The sequence below is a fragment of the Pinus tabuliformis genome, chromosome 1_2 (assembly GCF_031772625.1).
Source record: "Pinus tabuliformis cultivar Carrire ecotype Pingquan chromosome 1_2, CPIR1, whole genome shotgun sequence".
In the NCBI taxonomy this organism is placed as follows: domain Eukaryota; kingdom Viridiplantae; phylum Streptophyta; class Pinopsida; order Pinales; family Pinaceae; genus Pinus; species Pinus tabuliformis.
The window spans coordinates 139,238,303-139,260,162 of record NC_142298.1 but is presented as its reverse complement, the minus strand read 5'-3'; positions in this window follow the sequence as shown (position 1 = coordinate 139,260,162).

Below are 21,860 nucleotides of genomic sequence, written 5' to 3'. Positions count from 1 at the left end.
GATGACCCTATCCCACTCTAAGGGTGATAGTACCTCAGCAACAACTGTAAAGAAAACTACTTAAGGTTTACTTCTTTATGAAAGCAAGAGAGAATGAAGAGATGCACTAACCGTTGTCTTGCGCTTAATGTCGAATCCAAACTCTTCTCTTTGCTTGCTTGCTCCCAGCTCCTTGCTCTTTTGCTGGCCCAGCTACAATGAGATCCTGCAAAATAATAAAGAAGGAAACTACAAGAAGCATGCAATCATAACTGATTCAAGGATTAGCATAAATCAAATATACAATTATCACAATACATCATTGAAACAAGTGCATATAGAAGAACCTCAATAGCTTTTATTAATGTAAGAAGTAAAGTTCTGAGAGTGTTACAACCATTGAAGGCCCCAATCCAGCAACACCTCCCAGCAGAAAGAATTTCTCCTCTTCACCTCCTTCAAGCAATCACCCAATAGCTCTATAGTGAAACCAACAGCATATCATTACTTTGCACAAAATTCCAGCCTCCTGAGCTCATAGGAGAGAGCTCAATATATAGATGAATTGAGAAAGGATGAGTCAGCTTGCAACTGATGTGTAGCTGCCTTGTGTCCTCTCTCTCTTCAGTTGATCTTCAGTTCTTGAGTCCACTTGGAGAACCTTGCTTCCACTTGGAGAAACAGAGCCTCTGACTCATCACAAGGCGAAATCCCTGATCCAAGTGTCATTTTTGGAAGATTCCAGAGCAATGACTCAGTGTGCCACTTGTCCCATCTCGCTCAGCGTAGGTGGCCTTTGTTCTACCTGCTTTGCAACGCAGGTACACCATGGAGGAGTTGAGTTTCAGCGCAGAAGCCTAGTGGAGCACCTGCTTTGATTTCAGGATTGCTTGTTTTTTAGTGTTTTCAGGTGGAGAACTGATCTGAGAGCTGTTGGTTTGCTGACCTTGTTCCTCTAGGGGTAGGAACATCATGTTTAGGGACTTTGGATCCCTTGGATTATTGACAATTCATGCCTAATGCTGCAAGGCACAAAATTTTCTATAACACCATTCAATAAAAAGATGGTCCGAGATGTCAAACTTGATGAGACAACGTCTACATCTCCATTCATGGATATGATCAGAGATATGAGTGGAATTCATCTATTGTAAAGATGTTAAGAGATGGGTTCTAATTTCGTATCGGACAGGCATTTGGAAAGGGTGAGGAAAGCCATGGAAAAAATGTTGAAATCATGGAAGGAACCTCGAGGGAGCTTGACATACCATTTAGCGGCAACACCCGTTAAAGTGCGTTGGAAAAGACACAACTAGATTGAATCATCAACCCAAGAGTTAGAGGAACACCAAAGGTGGTAAGTCATAACATGTGCTTGAGGGTCTTCTCCAAATTTGGCTTCAAACTTAGGGCAATTGCTATGTATTTTAGTTGGTACCAGAGGCCAGTATGGTGAGTGCAGTATTGGGTCATTTGTAAGTTGTGACACATCCAACAATTCCAACGCTACCAAGAATGGAAGTTGCAAATTATATGGGGTGTAAGGTCTATGGTATGTACCAAACTGAGAATTCCAACCTTGATGAGTTTGGGACTTCCCCCCACCGTGGTGGGTTTTGTCCATAAGGAGGTTGACCATAAGGAGGTTGAACATAGGGAGGTTGACCATAAGGAGGCTGACCATACAGAGTTTGGTAACTATATTGGACATATGGAGTTTGCAAAGAAAACTGACCATACTATTGCTGGTAAGGTCCCTGATGCATATGCTGCAACTGTGGCGATGGTTGTTGGTAAAGTCCCTGTTGTGATTGCAAGGAAACCTACGGTGACAATAACTGATGAGGTCCTTAGTGGGATTGGTAGAAAAACTTCTCTTGCGGCTGTGGGTAAGGTCCCTACTAGGGTTGGATAGGAAATTGTGGCCACAAAGGAGGATCAAATCGATAAGCAAACTGCATTTGAAGACCATACTTCATTTGAGGACCTGCCCGCTAATAAGGAGTTTGGAACTGTTGAGAGCCAGTATGAACATAAGGCTATTGGTAGGAAGGTTGAGTCAAGGGGACTTGGTGACCTTGTAAAGTGGTCCGCGAGACGTTACCTGATACAAGTAGAACTAATGTTCAACCTGGGTTAGAAACAACACCAATGGGTTGACTTACCCCTGATGTGGGAGGAGGGGGTGCATAGTTTCCACTAGAAGCATGCGGTACGTAGGGCAGAGGTAGTTGTCCCCAGGATAATGGAACAGATGAATTTGTAGGTTGTCCACTCACATTGGGGACCACAGATACCGTGGTTATAGTAGGAGGAGAAAAAATAATAAGAGGAACATGTGTTCCACCTGCTGTCATTACAGGTTGATAAGTCAATGCAGGTTGGGTAGGGGTTTGCGCGTCTGGAACAAACGAGCTAGTAGTAGGAGTGTCACTAGATGACCAAATAGGGTTATGAAATAGTGAAGTTGCACCAGAATTGTCGGAAAAAATATTTTCTGAGAGAGTTATAATCTTGTGGGACCAAGGGTGCACTATAAGCAGGAGGAGTACTTGGCCCACTCAATATGTAGGGAGCAGAAACATAAGGAAAGTTTTCAGGAGGAAGAAGTAATAGCAGATCAATCTCTGTACTTGGAATATGAGTTCCAGAAGTTTCCATAGGAATACCTTGGGGTGTTGGCTCTATAGGTGGGTTATCACCTTCTATTGCCATGGTTGGGAACAATTCTCGGTTTCGAACCCGGGTCGCTCTGAGAGAAGGACTCAAAGGTATGTTAGGAGTATCAAAAGGACTATATGGATGTGGAGGTGACAAAGACACAGAATCTACATGATTTTATTCAAAGAGTTGATTAGGAGGGAAAAGAAAGAACTCTGAAGTAGGTTGAGGACTAGCCAAAGGAGAGTCCTAAGATAAACCTACTGACTCTGGCAGTGGTCGGGAAGCAAGGGGTTAGATAATTAGGATGATACCAAGTTCAATACCTTGGTTTTCAAGGGATCCAGGCTCAAAAATATCGAAACCTACAACTCTTGGTGAATTAGATACATTATCATCTCCATTGTGTATGTATTTGGGGTCTCGTTTTGAACTCCCGGTGATTCTGCCACGATGTATTTTTAGGAAATCAATCACTAATGTGTGTTGGTGAATGATTCAGGCTTAATTATGATTTTACAATTAACCATTAATGTTGAGGACAAAAGGAGTTTTCATTTCACGGGTAATATGTTATTCCATGGTCGATTGATTTTATAAATTAACAAAAAGAAATAAATCAAAAAGGGGTAAACTAGGCATTGTTTATTTTATGTGTTTTAGAATTCGTATGCAGGTAATTTTTGTATGGGTTAAAACCTACATTCGGTATCAGAGCGGTTTTGGCTTCAAGGAGATGCCTTTGTTGAGGAGGGGTTTCGGTCGCGCCTATGGTAGACCCTGTTCAGTAGGAGATCTGCGAGATTGATTTTGGTGGTGAAAGAAGATGGCAAGCAGTGGAAAGATAGAGATTGAGAAATTTAATGGTTAGAGTTTTGAGTTGTTTGGAGGAGATAAAGATCAGTGGATTGCGGTAGATCTGGGTACTAAACCAACATGAGTGTCTGATGAAGAATTGAAGAAGTTGGATTGGAAGGCAAAGAGCACAATACAATTGTGTGTCTCTGATTGAATATTGCTGAATGTATCAGGGGAAGCTATGACGAAGGCTTTGTGGGACAAGTTAGGTACTTTGTACCGATCTAAGTCTCTGGTGAATAAATTGTTCCTACGGAAAAAGTTGTATAACCTGAGGATGAAAGATGGAGACTTGGTGACAAAGCATCTGAATGCGTTTAATACTGTGGTAAGTCAGTTATCGTCTGTTGATATCAAAATTTTAGATGAAGATAAGTGCATTAATTTGTTGTGTTCTCTACCAAATTCGTGGGATATCCTGGTTATTGCAATAGGTATCAATGCAACTGCTTTGCGGTTTGATGAAATAGTCTCATCCTTGCTGATGGAGGAGATGAGACGGAAAAATATGGAGAGCCAGAATGGTGATGCCTTGTCTTTATGAGGACGGTCCTAGAATAGAAACAAAAATAAGTCATTGAGTGGGAGATCTAAATCTCTAGGAAAACTTGTAAAGGTGGTGTGCTAGAAATGCGGAAAGGAAGGGCACTACAAAAGGGACTGTAAATCTAAAGCTCTTGACAAAGGAAAGGGATCTGATGATGCTCCTTCTGTAGAGGCAAAAATCACCTCAAACGAAGGTGGGGATGTGTACATGGCTTCTTAAGTACACATGTAGATCATGAGGCATGGTTGATCGACTCAGGTGCATCCTTTCACTTCACTCCCCATAAAGAGTGGTTCTGTGAGTATGAGAAATACGATGGTGGTGATGTCTTCTTAGGGGATGATAAGAAGGCTAGAATCGTTGGTCATGGAAAAGTAAAGTTGAAGTTGCAAGGTGGAATGGTTAGAACACTTCCAAGAGTTCTACATATTCCTGCATTGGCCAAAAATCTGATTTCTGTAAGCAAGTTGGATGATGCAGGTGTAAAAACAGTATTCGAGAAGGATACTTGCATGATGGTTTGGGGAGCACTAGTATTTATGTGGGGAGTTTGGATTGGAACTTTGTACAAGCTGCAAGGTAGCACTGTTGTTGATGGGTGCAACAATTCTGTGTTCCCTGAAAGTGGAGCAAAAAATCTAGTGGTCTCTGGAGAGAAGACCATGTTGTGGCATCAAAGGCTTGGACATATTGGAGAGAAGGGCCTTCGAATACTTCATTGTAAATATATGGTAGAAGGTATGAGTAATAGCTCTCTGGATTTTGATTTCTGTGAAAATTGTGTATATGGGAAGCGGAATCGGGTGAGTTTCCCCTCTGGAGGTAAGAGGGCGAAACAAATATTAGAGCTTGTGCACAGTGATGTGTTTAGACCTGTGAAGGTTCCATCACTAGGAAAGTCTATGTACTATGCATCATTTATAGATGACTTCTCAAGGAATACATGGATATATTTCCTTAAGAAGAAATCTGAAGTCTTTGATAGGTTTAAAGAATTCAAGACTCTAGTGGAAAACCAGACAGTGAAGAAGATAATGGTGTTGAGGACAGATAATGGTGGAGAGTTTTGCAGTAAGGAATTTGAAGAATTCTGTAAGAAGTGTGGTATAGCATGGAAAAAGACTACTCCATATACACCTGAGCAAAATGGAGTTGCAGAAAGAATGAACAAGGCATTGATGGAAAGGGCAAGAAGCACGCTCAGTGGTGCTGGGTTAGGACAGGAATTCTGGGCAGAGGCGATGGAGACAACATGTTACTTGGTCAACAGATCACCTTCATCAACATTGGAGGATAAGACTCCACAAGAGGTATGGACAGGTAAGAAACCTTCTCTTTCACATCTGAGGGTATTTGGATGTGATGTATAAGTACATGTTCCAAAGGAGAAACAAACCAAGTTGGATAGTAAATCTGAAAAGTGCATCTTTATTGGGTATAAGGATGGTTTAAATGGTTATAAGCTTTGGAACCCAGTAACAAGGAAGGTTGTGTACAACTGAGATGTGGTGCTCAGAGAGGTAAAAGATGTTATTAAACATGAAGTCCAACCAAAGGAACCTGAGAAGATAGAGTTTGAGCTAAAGGAGGAAGAATCAGACTCTACAAGAGAGGAGGAATCAGAAGATGAAGAGCCACAAACTCTGGGTGTGAGAAGATTAGTTCGAGAAAGAAGGCAGCTAGAAAGGTATAGTCCATCTGCATTCTGTTCAAATTTTTCTCTATCTATTACTGATGATGATCCCAGAACTGTGAAGGAAGCAGTAGATTCAGAGGATGGAAAACTCTGGAAAGAGGCCGTGGTTGATGAAATGGCATCTTTGCACAAAAATGAGGCTTGGGATCTGGTGGAGTTACTGGCTAGAAGGAAACCCATTGGCAACAAATGGGTGTTCAAGAAGAAGACAAATGCAGAAGGAAAGGTGGAGAAATACAAATCTCGGTTGGTAGCAAAAGGTTACTCCCAGGTGTCGGGAATTGATTTTGGAGATATTTTTTCTCCTGTTGCAAAGGTAACTTCTATTAGATTACTTTTATCTGTTGTTGCTGCTTTTGATTTTGTGGTAGAACAGATGGATGTGAAGACAACATTTCTTCATGGGGATCTCGAAGAGGAGATCTACATGAAGCAACCTGAAGGCTTTGCGGTAAAGGGTAAGAAAGAACTGGTATGCAAGTTAAAGAAGTCTTTGTATGGGTTAAAACAATCACCAAGGATGTGGTATTAGAAATTTGATACATTTATACGAGGACTTGGCTTCACCAAAAGCAAAGCAAATCATTGTGTGTATTTTAAATTAATTGGTGACTATGTTATTTATCTGGTCTTGTATGTGGATGATATGTTTCTAGTTGGAAATGACAAAGAAATTATCCAGGATTTGAAGACCCAATTGTCCTCCAAATTCGACATGAAATATCTTGGTGCTACAAACTATATTTTGGGCATGGAAATTAAAAGAGATTGGGCAAAGAGGAAGCTCTGGTTAAACTAGAGGAAGTATGTCAAGACAATATTGCAGAGGTTTAATATGCAGGATAGTAAACCGGTGAAGGTTCCTATTCTTATAGATGTAAAGTTATCTGTTGAACAGTGTCCCAAGACACAAAAAGAGGAAGAGGATATGTCCCATGTTCCATATGCAAGTGCAGTCGATAGCCTAATTTATGCGATGGTCTGTACTAGACCAGACATTCCACATGCAGTGGGAGTATTGAGTAGGTTTATGTCAAAACCAAGGAAGGAGCATTGGACAGTAGTGAAGCAGGTTTTTAGGTATTTACGTGGCACTAGTGATTATGGTTTGTGCTACCAAGGAAGACCAGGATTGGACAGAGTTTTGGATATCCGTGGCTTTGTTGATGCATACTGGACTGGAGATCTGGATCAGAGAAGATCTACAAGTGGGTATGTGTTTAACCTATTTGGAGGTGCAGTTAGTTGGATGAGTAAGAAACAATCTGTAGTGGCCTATCAACTATAGAGGTAAAATACATGGCAGCCACTCATGCAAGCAAGGAAGCAGTTTGGTTGTAGAGATTGTGTTCAAGTATGGGGTTAGTACAGGGATCTATAAGGATAGACTGTGATAGCCAAAGTGAAATTTTCTTGGCAAAGAACCTTGCATTTCATTCAAAGACAAAGCACATTGATGTTGAGTATCACTTTGTGAGGGATATAATAGAAGACAAAAAGGTGTTGCTGGTAAAGTTGGACACTTTGAAGAATACTGCAGATGCATTGACAAAATTTATGAGCTCTGAGAAGTTCTCTTGGTGTAGAGAAACAATGGGCATTGTAGGGCTGGATAAATGACTTAGCTCTCTTGTGGCCCCTTGTGGAAAGAAAACAACAAGTGGGAGAATGTTGGGTTGTGTTATATTCTTTCCACGACTAACCCACGTAATTAACCGAGGGGTTAGAAGAGGGGTGGAGCCCCCCCTTCGTTGCGCCGATTGCGTAGCGGGGGGAGTCACATGGGGTTTGAGGGGTGCAGGTAACCCCACTCTATGGGGTTCGAGGCAATGCCCTGGAAAATTTTGGTTTTGGACCGTATGTTAGGTTGGGCAGACCTACCTATGGTTGTGTGCATGATTTTTGCACATGGTTTTGGACGCGATGGTTTTTGGTCCATGGTTTTGGATGAGATGTGTTATGGAGGTAAATCCTCTCTGCGGACAGAGACGATCCCTACTAGCCCAGACTGGGTCTAGCAACAATCAAACAATGCTATCACGCAAGTTCCTAATTGCAAATAAAAAGTGGATGGTGAGAACCTACTTGGATTCCAATGCTAATGTTCGTGGAAGAGACGTCGCTCTCGTTCCTTTGCCTCGACCGATCACAATCCCCATGATCTCTGTGATTGGACACCTGCACATGCAAAGAACAACACGAATGCAAGCATAAAATCCAATAGATGCAATTACATATCAGTCAGAAAAGATATAACTCAACATCAATCATAGAACAATGAGAGTGGAACCATAATGATAGTCATCTATTATTGATAAATAACAAATAAGAATACAACCATAGTTCTGACGTCAAATCCTCCTTTGGCTGGGTAGTCAGCTAGACAAGTCTTGCAAAGCTTGTTGGGATGGGAAACAAGCCTCTCTCTCTTGGGTGACGAGAATCTCCTCACTTAGATTTGGCCTTGTGAGTGCAAAGAAGGCTCTTGCAGCTTCAAACTCTTGAACTCCTGGAATTCTCTATCACTATGCTAGAACTGGAACTAGCTTGCTCAAGGCATAGAGGCAAGCTTTTATAGATAGAGAGGAAAGAGATAGGATCAACCACATTATTCATGGGATTGGATTTATCACTTGGAAACTTCCATGAAAGGTGGCAAACCACTTCCCTTCTATGGAGATACGAAGCCAAACCATCCTAGCTCAACAAGGATTCAGTTGGTGAATGGGTTAAGGAGAACCTTCGGAAGCTTGTTTGTTAAAAACTTTACCCAACTCGATTGGCGCGAGTGCGACTTTGAGACAGAGCGCTAATGGCGCGCCCTTTTTAGAGGATTTCCCTCATTGGCGCAGGCAGTGAACTGTGGACCCGCGCTAATACAAAAAGGGTTGTTTTCATGGGTATTCTGCAGGAGATGTCTTCAGGACATATGAATCTCATACTTAGAGGAATATGATGCAAGTGGTTTCAGGTCATGTCACTTCTCACAGGTCCCAGAATGAGTCCTCCAGTGTGCAGGAGAGGGGTAACAGGGACAGTGACAAACGGTGACAAATTACTGTGTAACAAGATGGTTTTTCGGTCCATGGTATTGGATGCTTCAGCATGTATAAATATGTATTGTAACATTGAAAGGAATATAATGAAAAATCAAGTTGGTAGTCCGAGTTTTGGGATCCAGGGGAAAATCTTTGTGTATATGTGTTTTATGTGTTATGCTTTCACATTGTTTATTTTATGTGTTTTAGAATTTGTATGCAGTTAATTTCTGTACGGGGTTAAAACCTACACTTCTTCCTTGATCCTGCTCACTTTGTCGAGTGTTGGCAATTCAACTGTGTTTACGCGGTCCGTGAGTCCGTACCTCCTTCTTTTGTTTCTGCTTCCTCTACTGCCCACCCTTGTGAAGGTGTTGCTTGGCCCTCACCCACCTTTGTGTCTGCTTCCTGTGCTGTTGCTGCTGTGGCCTTCTCTTGCATAGCTACTTTCTGTGTTGATTCCCACATTGCTCGCACTTCGGTTGCTGCTGTTTCCTTATGCCTTTTCTTAGCCAACTATGTCATGCACAGCTTGGCATCGTCTTCTTTCTTTTGCGTTGTTGACCTCTCGAGTTCTGCAATGTCTAGGGTGTGCCATTCCGGAGGCCATGACTCTAAGACATTGAAAATGGCATCATCAGTGACTACAAGGGGTAGCTTTGTCCACTGCTTCATCGAATCCTTGCACACCCTGATATATATGTTATGCATGTCTGACTTAAATTCTACAAAACTCTACAGATTGTTATACACAGTGGGCAACAAGCGCAGCTTCCAGTTGATCCACATTCGGATGTTCATCTCCATGAGCACCCATAAGATCTTGTTGTCACATATACTTGTAGCTTTCTTCATGGCCTAGAGCAAATCATACTTTGCGGCCTCCAGTAATTCTCTCTCAATTATGGGGAATTGACTGTCCTTCTACAATTCCCCTGATACGAGCACTATGGATAGCAAAAACCATGCATAGTGGAAGGTTTTACCCTGCTCCTGGGCTTCACGACATTTTTCTAAAAAAAAATTACAGAGGAATTTGAACCAGTTAAACTGGACCCCCTCCGTGCATTGCTTGGCTAATGCAACCACTAGCGCAGGTTCCTCGTCGGAGCGGCACTTGTGCATAAGTTTTCTTGCAAGGATTTAGGTTGCTACACGTACTGCTTTGTCCTTGATGATGGAGATGGTGTAGCCCCTCTTCTTCTTTTCTAGCTTGTACTTCGTCTTCATGGCTTCTGCAATGGCCAAATCGCTGCCCTTTCCTTCCGATATGGTCGTGGGGTCGTTTCCTTTGTATGGAAGCTGGGAAACGAGATGAATCAGGTTTGCCATGATGGGGATGGGCTCCTCCAGCCATAAATACCCATCATGCACTAGGCGTGTTGGAAATGCAACACCCATAATAGGTTCAGCAACCCGACCTTTTCTACACCGTGCAACCACTTCCGTAGCTTTAATGTTGTCACCACCCCTGTGATGTTCTTCTTCATGAGGTTTCTGGTCTCAAGGTGAGGGAACTTCTCACGGTTAGCAAGGTCCCAATCTTCAAATTTCATGGTCGGCACATGGCCCAGGTGCGTGCCTTCAAACATAATGCCATCTGGGAGGAGTGGGGTCTGGAGTGAACTCTTGGTCTCGTCCAGGTCCTTGGGCACCTTGGCCTTCCCTTTTCGTGGGGGGACATAGGTGGGAAGTTTTGTTGCAGAGAGCGTAGGTTGAGTATCCACCTCCATGCCTTCATATTCTTCCTCTATGATGATAAGGGCCTGCAGATCTTCTTCTTTATTGTTTATTTCTATAGTGACAACTTTCCCTTTCTCTTCCATCGATAGTTTTCTGCATAGCGGGTTCCGCGGGGACACGCGTATGGGAGCCATTACTTGTTTATCCTTCTTGGGTCTTGGCGTGTGCAGTGATTTCGTGAATTCTGCCACAATCCTGACACCTTCTAGAACATCCTCCACAGTTAGGACCTGTGCAGCCTCGCTGGCAGTCACCTCTTCTATTCCCATACCATCCTTAGTTGTTGTTATTGTAGTTGTGCAGCAATCTATCATTGCAAATTTAGGGGCTTAATCAATGTTCGGCTCACAATACTCAACGATTTTCTCAATCCCTCAATTCACAAATGACCAAGTGTTGTTTGTTGGGCAGCCTTTGTATTTTATAGCACTTTTTGAATTTGAATTCGACTGTTCCCCTAATTTTGGTTCATTAATGCTTTCTTGGCGACAAATTTTCCCAAATCTTGCCCATAAATTGCGTCTTAAATGCCTGCTGCCCACTCCATTTGGCCTCAAGTCAAGCATCCCATCATGAATAGTGACTTCAATGGTCACTTTCTGGCCAACCCGCATGGCAGTGCAGCCCCTCGTGCGCGGTCGTGGACCTTGTGACTCTCTGCTTCTGCGCGCATCGCAAATATCGCACAGCTCTTAGGCAGAATAGTTTATAGTCCCGCGCTCCCTTCCAACTACCTGGAGTGCTAAGGTTGTCCTTCCCTTAGTTAGTCAGGTGGCTGCACCATCCATGTTGAGTTCCATCCTGTCCTTTGTCATGGTTCCTATTAGCTCTGCTACAAACTTCAATGCTTAATGGATCAAGGCAGGTTTGGCAGTGCTGGTTGTGCTTTTAAAACGTTCGCAGCAATGGGTTTTTTTTCCTCCCCTTCATTATCCTTATTCTCCCTTGTAACCCCTTAACCTCTATTTTCCATCGAATTTCCTTATAAACCCCATTAACTTGTTTGGACTCTATTTAAACCTGTTCTTCGTCTAAATCCCGGGTGCCAAGACCATACTGCCTTGTAGTCCCTGTTCCTTAGTCCTCGGCACTTAATGCATATGATCGTGCCCATGTAGCCTTTCATTGTTTGCTAAATCTCACTTGTCGATCACCTATGATCTAACGGTCATTGTTCTTTTGCCTGTGCATTAAACTTCTCGCAACTTCCCTATCATCTGACCGTCCATCGAAGATCCGACGGTGGACGCTCTCCCTGATCGCGCAACCTGCACGCTTGTTAACTTGCGAGGGTGGTAGTTTTATTGTGCCACGCGACGTGTTTTGGTTGGATGGCACTGTTAATTACGGAAACCGCCAAGCCCCAGAAGGCGGTGCGGGGAATACTGCCCGCCTCCCAAAACCGTCCTCCAGCCCGTTAACGACCGTGCATCTTCTCTGTGTGATCACCGTCTGATCATTCCCGCCCATGATCTGACAGCCCAAATTCATTCACCCACAATTGCTCCTGATAGCTCCTCCCGATGTGATCATAGCCGTTGATTTATATGATCTGACGGCTCATGATGCTCTCCCTGCTCCCTTGTCTTCCGATAGCCTCCATACGCCGATCTCCGCCATCCGATTGTTTAATCTAATGGCTAAGGTTTGTTCTCCTTCCATGCTCGCTTCCGCCACTCTGTTCTCGCCCGTAACCTGTGTTATTCACCTTAAGGATGAAGAGGATCGTCTACCTGCTCTCTGCGCATTAAGACTCCAACAACTGCAATTAAAGAGTAGCATGGCCGAGGAAAAACACTATGCCCTCGAGTAGTTCAACCATTTATCAGTGATGGAGCCTTGTAGCAGTCAATACGCCACCTGTTCTAAGGAGGACTAAAGAGCATCAGCAAAGGCCGATTTTGTTCATTAAATCACTCAGAATTGCAGTAGAGGCCCACTCCATATTGTAAATGTGGTTGGTGATCATTTATTGACTCCTCCAGGCATAGTTTAGCAGACTGTTTGTAAACCAACCTCTATATATATCCAGAGACAAGATGTAATAGGTTGATGAGTGTTGGATGAGTGTTATCGTGCTGTAAGGTTCAACTTCTGGAGATTGTAACTGTTGTGATACCTGCAGCGTCTGGTCTTCATTTTCAGCTAATGCAAGCTTCTTTTGTTGTTAATTGCTCATTGTCCACTTCTTCTTCTTGTTCCAGGCTGTGCCTGTTTTACATTATTTCATGTGCTATTAATTTTAGCATTTGAGGGGTTGTCATCCCACCTCTGTGTTAGGATTTAGCATGTATCATTGAATTTGTTTGCATGTTTCTGTTGTTTTAATGCCAGAGAGCTATCATCCTGTCTATGTATTAGAAAACAGATTTACAGACCTCTTAACTAGCTGTAGCCGGCCATCACAGGGTCCTGTGCATCTGCTAGTGTGGTCAGTCTTCTCCATTATCACCTTATCCTCAAACTGTGAGTAATTGGTGGTCTAAAGCCTTGTAGTCTAGGGGTGTTCACCCATGTCTGGGGTTAAGCATAGTAGGAGTGGTTATCTGGCTTGAATATGCAGCATTTGTTTCATTCATCCACCAATTTATCCAACTTTTTTTTGATTTTGTAATGTTCCTGAGCATCACTGATATACAACCTAGGTGAGTTTCTTGGGGTGATAACATTAATTGGCGCCATTGTTGGGGAGAGGAGAATCGAAGCTCAAATTCCCTGGGAGAATGACACAGCTTCAAGCTTTGATGACAGACAAGGTTTGAACATTGTTTCTGGTTGTAATCATCTGTCTGGCGACTCCATTGAAGGAAGACCATCCTTTGGCGACTCCACATTGAAGTTCTGGCACAGCTGGTGAAGCATGTTCATTGAAATACTTAGAAACCATCAGCTGAACCAGTGCCTGATCCTAAGAAGATTGTTCAGCAGAAGAAAATATCACAGTAAGGAGCATCAGGGTCAGCTAAGCCTTTAAAGTTCCATGTATCTCTGTGAGTGAATGTCACCTTCAGAGATTCTTTCAGCTCCTTGTTATTCATTTCCCTTTCGGACCTCAGTTGAAAGAAGCATCCATCCTGTCCATAATATTCCTCTATTTCTGTCATCCTTTTCATTGATCCATTCCACTCAGTCTACCAATATCCTTCCTTACCTCAGTCATGGCAGGCTAGCAAACCCTCACAAAGATAGAATGAATAGTCGCTGCTAGGTATGGAACCTTGGTCCTGCCTACCCCTTTGAATGCCATGCCTGCAGGAGATTATCAAGAATTCATGCCAAAGTTTACTGGTGCAGAAGGAGTAACAGCTGAAGAGCATTTAGAGTCCTTTTACAGCTATGCTGATAACCTGGATATAAATGAAGAAGATGTCTGGATGAGGTTTTTTGTCCAAAGCATAGATGGGGAGGCTAGAAAATGGTTTAGAAATTTACCCCCTAGGTCTATTGCAGACATTGATGCTTTAGATGATGTGTTCTTAAAACACTGGGGGAACAATAAAGATCTGCTCTTTTATCATGATGAATTTGGGAACTTGCAAAGAGAAGATGGTGAGCTGTTGTCTGAATTTAACCTCATATTTAATCATATGTACAGCAGAATGCCAGCTGAAATAAGACCTACCCCTTCTTCTGCTATGATTACTTATGCCAATGCTTTCGATTCTCAGTTCTGCTTGCTCTTGAGAGAGAGGAGATGCACTTCTTTGGTTGATTGCAAGTTGCAGCCTTTGAAGTAGAAGCAAATATCATTGCTGTAGAAAGATTCGAAGGTGATGATGAAAGGAGAAGACAGGGACGTGAATCTTCTTCATCCTATGATTCTGAAATAGATGAATTAGCTAGGATGATTGAGTTATTGACCTCTGAAGTTTCCAAGCTAAAGGCTGAGCAGCATTTTGAGGAAGCAGGAGCTCCTTGTTCCATTTCTCTTCCAGCTCCAAATCCATGTAATGGAGCACAGGAGCATTTGCAGATTTTGCAAAGAAATAAAGTTACAAATGAAGATCAAAGGGTGAAGACCCTTTGTCAAAATATAGTCATGGAAGAAGAGCTGTTTGAAGAAGAGGAGGAGGTCCATGGTTTGGAGGATTTCCCTTTCTTAGCTAGGGCTGCATATGAGAAAGAATTATCAAGAGGCATTGCTCACCAATTTGTTGTAGCTGCAGAACAACAAGTTGACCAGCAGGGGCAGCCAGCAACAGATCCCTTCCTCCAAGAATCTGAGCTTGAGGCCAGCACATCTTCGCATGGCTATGCAGATCTGCCAATTTTCCAACCTATTTTTGTCCCCAGTCCAGTGATTAAAAAGGGAGAGGTCAGCTCTCCATCATCTTTTTCTTCTCTGTCTGATCAAATATCAATCCCTCACAATTGCCTCTTGAACAATGAGGCAGAATGAAATTCAATGATCAAGGCTGAGATTGATCAACTTGGTTTTTATATCCTGAAATTTGCTCAGATGGCTTCCACACAGAATGAAAGGGTAGTTGTACAGATGATAGAGGAAGAGGATGTACAGTTTTGGGACTCCTCCTTGGATAAGGAAGCAGAAAATATCTCTGTGTCCCCTGCACAAGAAAACAATGATGCATCTTTCATATTTATTTTGCAGGCCATAGAAGACAAGAACAGGTGCACAACAACCATGATTATTCAGCAGGTGTACAAAGGCTCCTCTAAATAACATCCAAAGAGGAAAATACATAGAAGGGAAATGAAATTTGATCCCTGGCTACCTATCAAAGTCAAACCTCCTAAAGTTTTTGAGGTAGAGGATCAAATAAATCCTGTCTTGCTAATATATGATGAAACGGATGACAGGAAACAATTCTGATGGCCCAGTAGAAGGGAAGTTTTTGAAGTTTAAGTTTTCAGGCTTTAATTATTGTAATCAAGTTCTTTTACAGTTTCCTGTTGTATTCTTAGTTGACTCCATGCCCAATGGATACTAGGCAAGTGTTTTTATATCTATTTTTACATGAAGGCATTGGTCTGCAGTTCTTGAGACCTCACAGGGAGGATCTCATCCCAGAAGGCACCAATGTTAGCTCTGCTACAAACTTCAATGCTTAATGGATCAAGGCAGGTTTGGCAGTGCTGGTTGTGCTTTTAAAACGTTTGCAGCAATGGGTTTTTTTTCCTCCCCTTCATTATCCTTATTCTCCCTTGCAACCCCTTAACCTCTGTTTTCCGCAAATTTCCTTATAAACCCCATTAACCTGTTTGGACTCTGTTTAAACCTATTATTCATCTAACTCCCGGGTTCCAAGACCATACTGCCATGTAGCCCCTATTCCTTAGTCCCCAGCACTTAATGCATATGATCGCGCCCATGTAGCCTTTCATTGTTTGCTAAATCTCAACCGTCAATCGCCTTCGATCTAACGGTCATTGTTCTTTTTCCCGTGCATTAAACTTCTCGCAACTTCCCTGTCATCTGACCATCCATTGGAGATCCGACGGTGGATGCTCTCCCCGATGGCATGACCTACGTGCTTGTTAACCCGCAGGGGCGGTGGTTTTATTGTGCCACGTAGCGTGTTTTGGTTGGATCGTGTTGTTAATTACGGAAACTACCGAGCCCCGAAAGGCGGTGTGGGGAATACCGCCCGCCTCAAAAACCGTCCTCTCGCCCATTAATGACCGTGCATCTTCTCTGTGTGATTTCCATCCGATCATTCCCACCCATGATCCAACGGCCCAAATTCATTCACCCGCAATTTCTCCCGATAGCTCCCTCCGATGCAATCGTAACCGTTGATTTATATGATTTGACAACTCACGATGCTCTCCCTGGTCCCATGTCTTTCGATAGCCTCCATACACTGATATTCGCCATCCAATTGTTTAATCTAACAGCTAAGGTTTGTTCTCCTTCTGTGCCCGCTTCCGCCACTCTGTTCTCGCCCATAACCTGTGTTATTCACCTAAAGGATGAAGAGGAGCATCTACCTGCTCTCTCCGTGTTAAGACTCCAACAACTGCAATTTAAGAACAGCTTGGCCGAGGACAAACAGTACGCCCTCGAGCAGTTCAACCATTTATCAGTGATGGAACCTTGTAGTAGTCAGTATGCCACCTGTTCTAAGGAGGACTGCAGAGCATCAACAAAGGTCGATTTTGTTCATTAAATCACTCAGACTCCTCCACACATAGTTTAGTAGACTGTTTGTAAACCAACCTCTATATATATCCAGAGACAAGATGTAATAGGTTGATGAGTGTTGGATGAGTGTTATCTTGCTGTAAGGTTCAACTTCTGGAGATTGTAACTGTTGTGATACCTGCAGCATCTGGTCTTCATTTTCAGCTAATGCAAGCTTATTTTGTTGTTAATTTCTCACTGTCCACTTCTTCTTCTTGTTCCAAGCTGTACCTGTTTTGCATTATTTCATGTGCTGTTAATTTTAGCATTTGAGGGGCTGTCATCCCACCTCTGTGTTAGGATTTAGCATGTATCATTGAATTTGTTTGCATGTTTCTATTGTTTTAATGCCAGAGAGCTGTCATCCTATCTATGTATTAGAAAACAGATTTACAGACCTCTTAACTAGCTGTAGCTGGCCATCACAAGGTCCTGTTCATCTGCTGGTGTGGTCAGTCTTCTCCATTATCACCTTATCCTCAAACTATGAGTAATTGGTGGTTTAAAGCCTTGTAGTCTGGGGGTGTTCACCCATATCTGGGGTTAGCATAGTAGGAGTGGTTATCTGGCTTGAATATGCAGCATTTGTTTCATTCATCCACTAATTTATCCAAATTTTGTTGAGTTTGTAATGTTCTCGAGCATCACTAATATACAACCTAGGTGAGTTTCTTGGGGTGATAACAGTTCCTAGAGAATCCCCAACTTGTATTGTTACAGTTGGCATCGCAACTTCACCATTTGCAATGCGCTACCCTGGTCACTATGCTTAGCAATATTCGGTCCAAGCTAAGGCATCAGACTGGTCAATTCAAGACAATAAGTCTTAACCCTGTCATCGAGATCGCACGTACCCTGTCTTACCAGCTTGGTCTTTTTGCCGAAAAAATCTTTCGTTATTTCATCCTCCATCTTCGTGACCTCCGTGTCCATCAAAGTGCCTTTCTTCCTTAACCATACCCTTTCTTCTTCAAGTTCGTGGAGTCTAAGGTTTCCCAGTTGGATTTCTTCCTCAAGTCCCATTCTTTCTATTTCTTGTGGCTTTATGATCCCTCCTTTCCGAGCTTCACGAAGCATCGTATCTACAAGTGCTACTGTGCATCGTCTAGGCTTTGCATGCTCCATAGGGATTATAGCATCTTATTCATACTTCATCTTTGGAAGTGCCCATGCGGTCAGGGTTTTGCACATGGTCCTATAAGCCCATAGGACTGCTGGTATGCACAGGTCCCAGTCAGTGTGTTTCACATGGTGGACCGCGTTCAGTACTTCGCATACTTTGTCAAAGGCTTCCACATGGATAATCTTCGGCGTGCTTGGTCTTATCATACTTCATCATTCGTGCCATCATCTTGCTCGCTCTTTCTTGTTGGTCGTGTTTCCTATCGCGAGGATGGTGTGTGTTTGTGTAGGTTGCACACCATACGCCTGTACCCATCTGGATAGGTGGGCACGTAAGCTGTTTCGTCCATAATACCCATCTTTCATCCATATCTGAGGCTTTCCAAACCGTATGAGCATCATCCTTCTGCATTCGCGCTAGTCCTCAAAACTTCTTTGGTGCGCACCCCACCATCTTGTGGGCGTAGCATGCAGTGCCCATTTCAGAGCATCGAAACGTTATTGTTCTGACACTTCTATTTCAAATTTGTTCAGGAATTCATCCACCTAGGTCAACCCATCATACATAGGTAGATCTCTTACCTCTGTTGCCACTCAGCGTAGTGACCTTGTCATCATATTGTTGAGCGTGGTTACCTCGTGTAACCAGTTCTGCCATCGCTCTATCTCTTCATCAGAATCTAAGGTGCAGGAGCTTTCGCACTTCCACAAAATCCTACCATCCACTGTTGGATTCACCTAGTCCTACTCCTTCATGGTTATATTGTAGATATAGTCTAGATCATCATCGCTCTCGTAGTCGTGCACTGGTTCTGTGTAGTGCAATCCTTTCGCAGGGTCTAAAGGTACCACTACGAGCAGTGACGTTTTCTCAAAAATCATCTTGCGCTTCTTTAGATTTATCACTCCATTCATGTCAGTGGCCCAATTTATTCCCATTAGCGCAGGATAGGGATTGTCATCATCAACAATCTCTATCACTACAAAATCTGCAAGCGTGCTCGCACCTTCGATATCCACCGTTATTCCCGGCAATATTCCCATAGGTAGGATCTTTTGCTGGTTTTCCATTCGTAATTGAATAGGAGACCGTTGCAGCATAGGCCTACCCATGCATTCCCATGTCTACTTTGGTAGGACGTTCATGTCCAATCCTAGATCCAAGATCACTTGATCCATTTCATATTCCCAAATCTACGCAGTCAATCTCATATCCCTTCCTATTCGTGTTTTGTGCTTCCCGAGCTTCCGGACTACGTGTGGTTCTCCTGGCGTGGTCCCAACACATCTAGTGATGAGTTCTTGCAGTCCCTTCACATCTTTTCTGTCGCGCAGCAGCTTCATGCATGTCTCCAAAAAGGTAGTGAGCATTGATGGGTCCATTTCTGGTTCCAGTTTGTCTTTACTACCTAAAGTGGAGGCCTCTACGAAGCTCTTCTTAGCTTTGATGAATGTCTCCTTAGCGTGCTCCAAATCAAATTTTGGTTCCTTTGTTGGAGCCTTGCGAATCCAGGCACTTTCTTCAGGATACTTTCCTTTGTCATCTCTTGTTGTAATACCACTTCGGAGCATGATATTTACATTCAGGTATTCCTCGCACGGCTCAAACCTCATCATTTGCACGTTCTCAGTCAGGGGAGGTTAGTGTTCTCCTTTATCGTGCAACCTTGCTATCAGTGTGGGATAGTCCTCTATCTCATGATCAAACTGGGTACAATATAAGCATGATGGTCTCATTGAATTTGTACAATCACGGGCATAATGCCCTGGCCCTCCGCAATTGTAACAGATCAGTTGTCTACGACCCCTTCTTGGTCCAATTCCACCTCGACCGCATCCATGCCCCTGAAATCTAGTGCGCGCCATCCCTACATTTTGATCGAGGGCCTGTGTTTCGGTATAAACTCTATAGGTAGGAGTCTGATCCATCATCAGTTCATAACTTCTACAAGTGAACTCATCATGGCCTATTGACCTACAGAAGTTACAGAACAAGTGCTGGGAACTCTGCGTATACTTATGTAATAGATAGTAGTTATCTGTAGCATTCTTTCCTCCTATCTGACAAATCACTCACCATAATGTAGGCACCGTGCTCGGTCCTGCTTGCACCTTTGGTCTCAATGGCATTGGTCCTCTTGCCGCCAGGTAGTTTACAAATACTAGACAATGGTCTTTGTCATGTCCCTGACCTTTGCACTTTATGCACCATACCTCCTAGTGCGCTTTTGGGTGAGTCGTCTTGTCTTGTTTCAAACTCTGTATCTCAAGGCACAAGTTTTTCAACTGCGTGTGGATCTATTGGACTCCTAGGTTAGGATCTTGTATCGGGGTCTCATGTAGTCTCATTGTGATTTCCATGGCCTCGACCTGAGTGGATAGCTTCTACTATGATAGTGTGTTCCTTAGATGTGGCATTAGCGATGCTACAAACCATGTGCAGTGTTGTCCATCTGTCAACACTTCAGTCCCTTATCTAGCTCCCGGGGGTCTCACCTAGAAGCATCGTGATTTCCTTAAATCCAATAATCGACTGTGTCTTTGATTTTAGCCTGGTAAATTCCCTATTTAGTGCAGCTTGGATATCTGTGATCCCTGCATTTGGGTTGTCATTGGAATGCTTAATGTACCACGTCAGTGTGCAATCCTGCAAAGCGCTGACCAGCGTTGCTTTCTTTATATTGTCATTCGTGACTCCCTTCGCTTCCCAGACAACTTTTACTATGAAGAAAATCTGGTTTGGATCTTCATTCACTACTCCTTTGAACGCCGACAACTTTATCATGCTTTCCATATTGAACTGTGGTGGTGGTGGATGTGGTGTGGGTGAAGACGGGGGTGAAGATGGTGAAACTGGTGGTTGTGTAGGTGGGGGTGGTATGCGCGGAATTCGCTACTTTATAAGACTAATCACACTTCTTGGTGAAACTTTCACGAGCTCTTCCTCACTTTCCCGTGGAGGTGAAATCAAGGGGCTAGACTATAGTCCCACACTACCTTCATTTCTGTAGATCCTCCCACTCTGCGTAGTCCCAAACATCAATTTATTCGCATAACCCGCTTTTCACATAGTAGCATTTTGATCCAAGTGTTCAAGATTTAATGTACTTACCTCGCGGTCCTTTGAGGAAGCATCATTCTACCTTGCTATAGTTGACTAAAGTATCTACCATGAACTCAGTGATAAACCCTCCTATAATTTGATCAAGCCAATGGTCCACGACGCGCGTGATCTTATCTTCTGATGCTTCTAGTCTGCACCAACTCTGGAGTCCACACAATAGGTTTGTTGAGTCTACACCTCCCTTGACTATATTCTAGCTTCGCGATCCACTCATTCAACTCAGAGGGGAAGGATGCAAAGAAAACTTCATGGATTTCTGTATATAAGTAGCAATCTAACCACTCTTCCTTTGATAACCGTAGATTCTTGTTTTCCTGCACAGCGAACTCGTGAATATTTCTATCCAACCACTCTTCAATTCATTTCTTTGTTGGATTCCAGTGATACGACATCAGATATCTCTTATGTAGATCCCAGTCCCGGCAATGGGACCATTTGTTGGCTTATTGGGGCCTAACCCAAGTTCAGAGTTAAGTTAGCCAAACAAATCCTGGTACTACTGGTCCTTTTGCCAACAGTCCGTAGAGCGCAGACTGAAGTCTCACCTGAAGTAGGATGGGAGGGTGCTAGAATGAGGTTTCCACACCCTAGAGATGTTTGATGAGTTCACATGGTCCACAGTTTAACCCTGCGTGCAGGTTGCTTTGCGCACTTTCCCGCACTCCGCAACCTGATATAGTGCCTCACGTAGCCCTACCCAGGGTTGAGCATTGCGCTCTGTGTTATTCCCCAAGATCTTACTGGTATCCCACTATTAGTCGATTATTTAGCCTACTTGCGTGATTTAGGTTATACTTAACAACATAAACCACTCATATAGGTGCGCGCAGTAAATAAACAGTATATTTGCAAATTATATTAATCATTCATTAACCCAAGAACAAATACACAAAATGATAGCAAACTTATCTTTATTAATTCCTTCCTCGGTTACAGACTCAACTCTG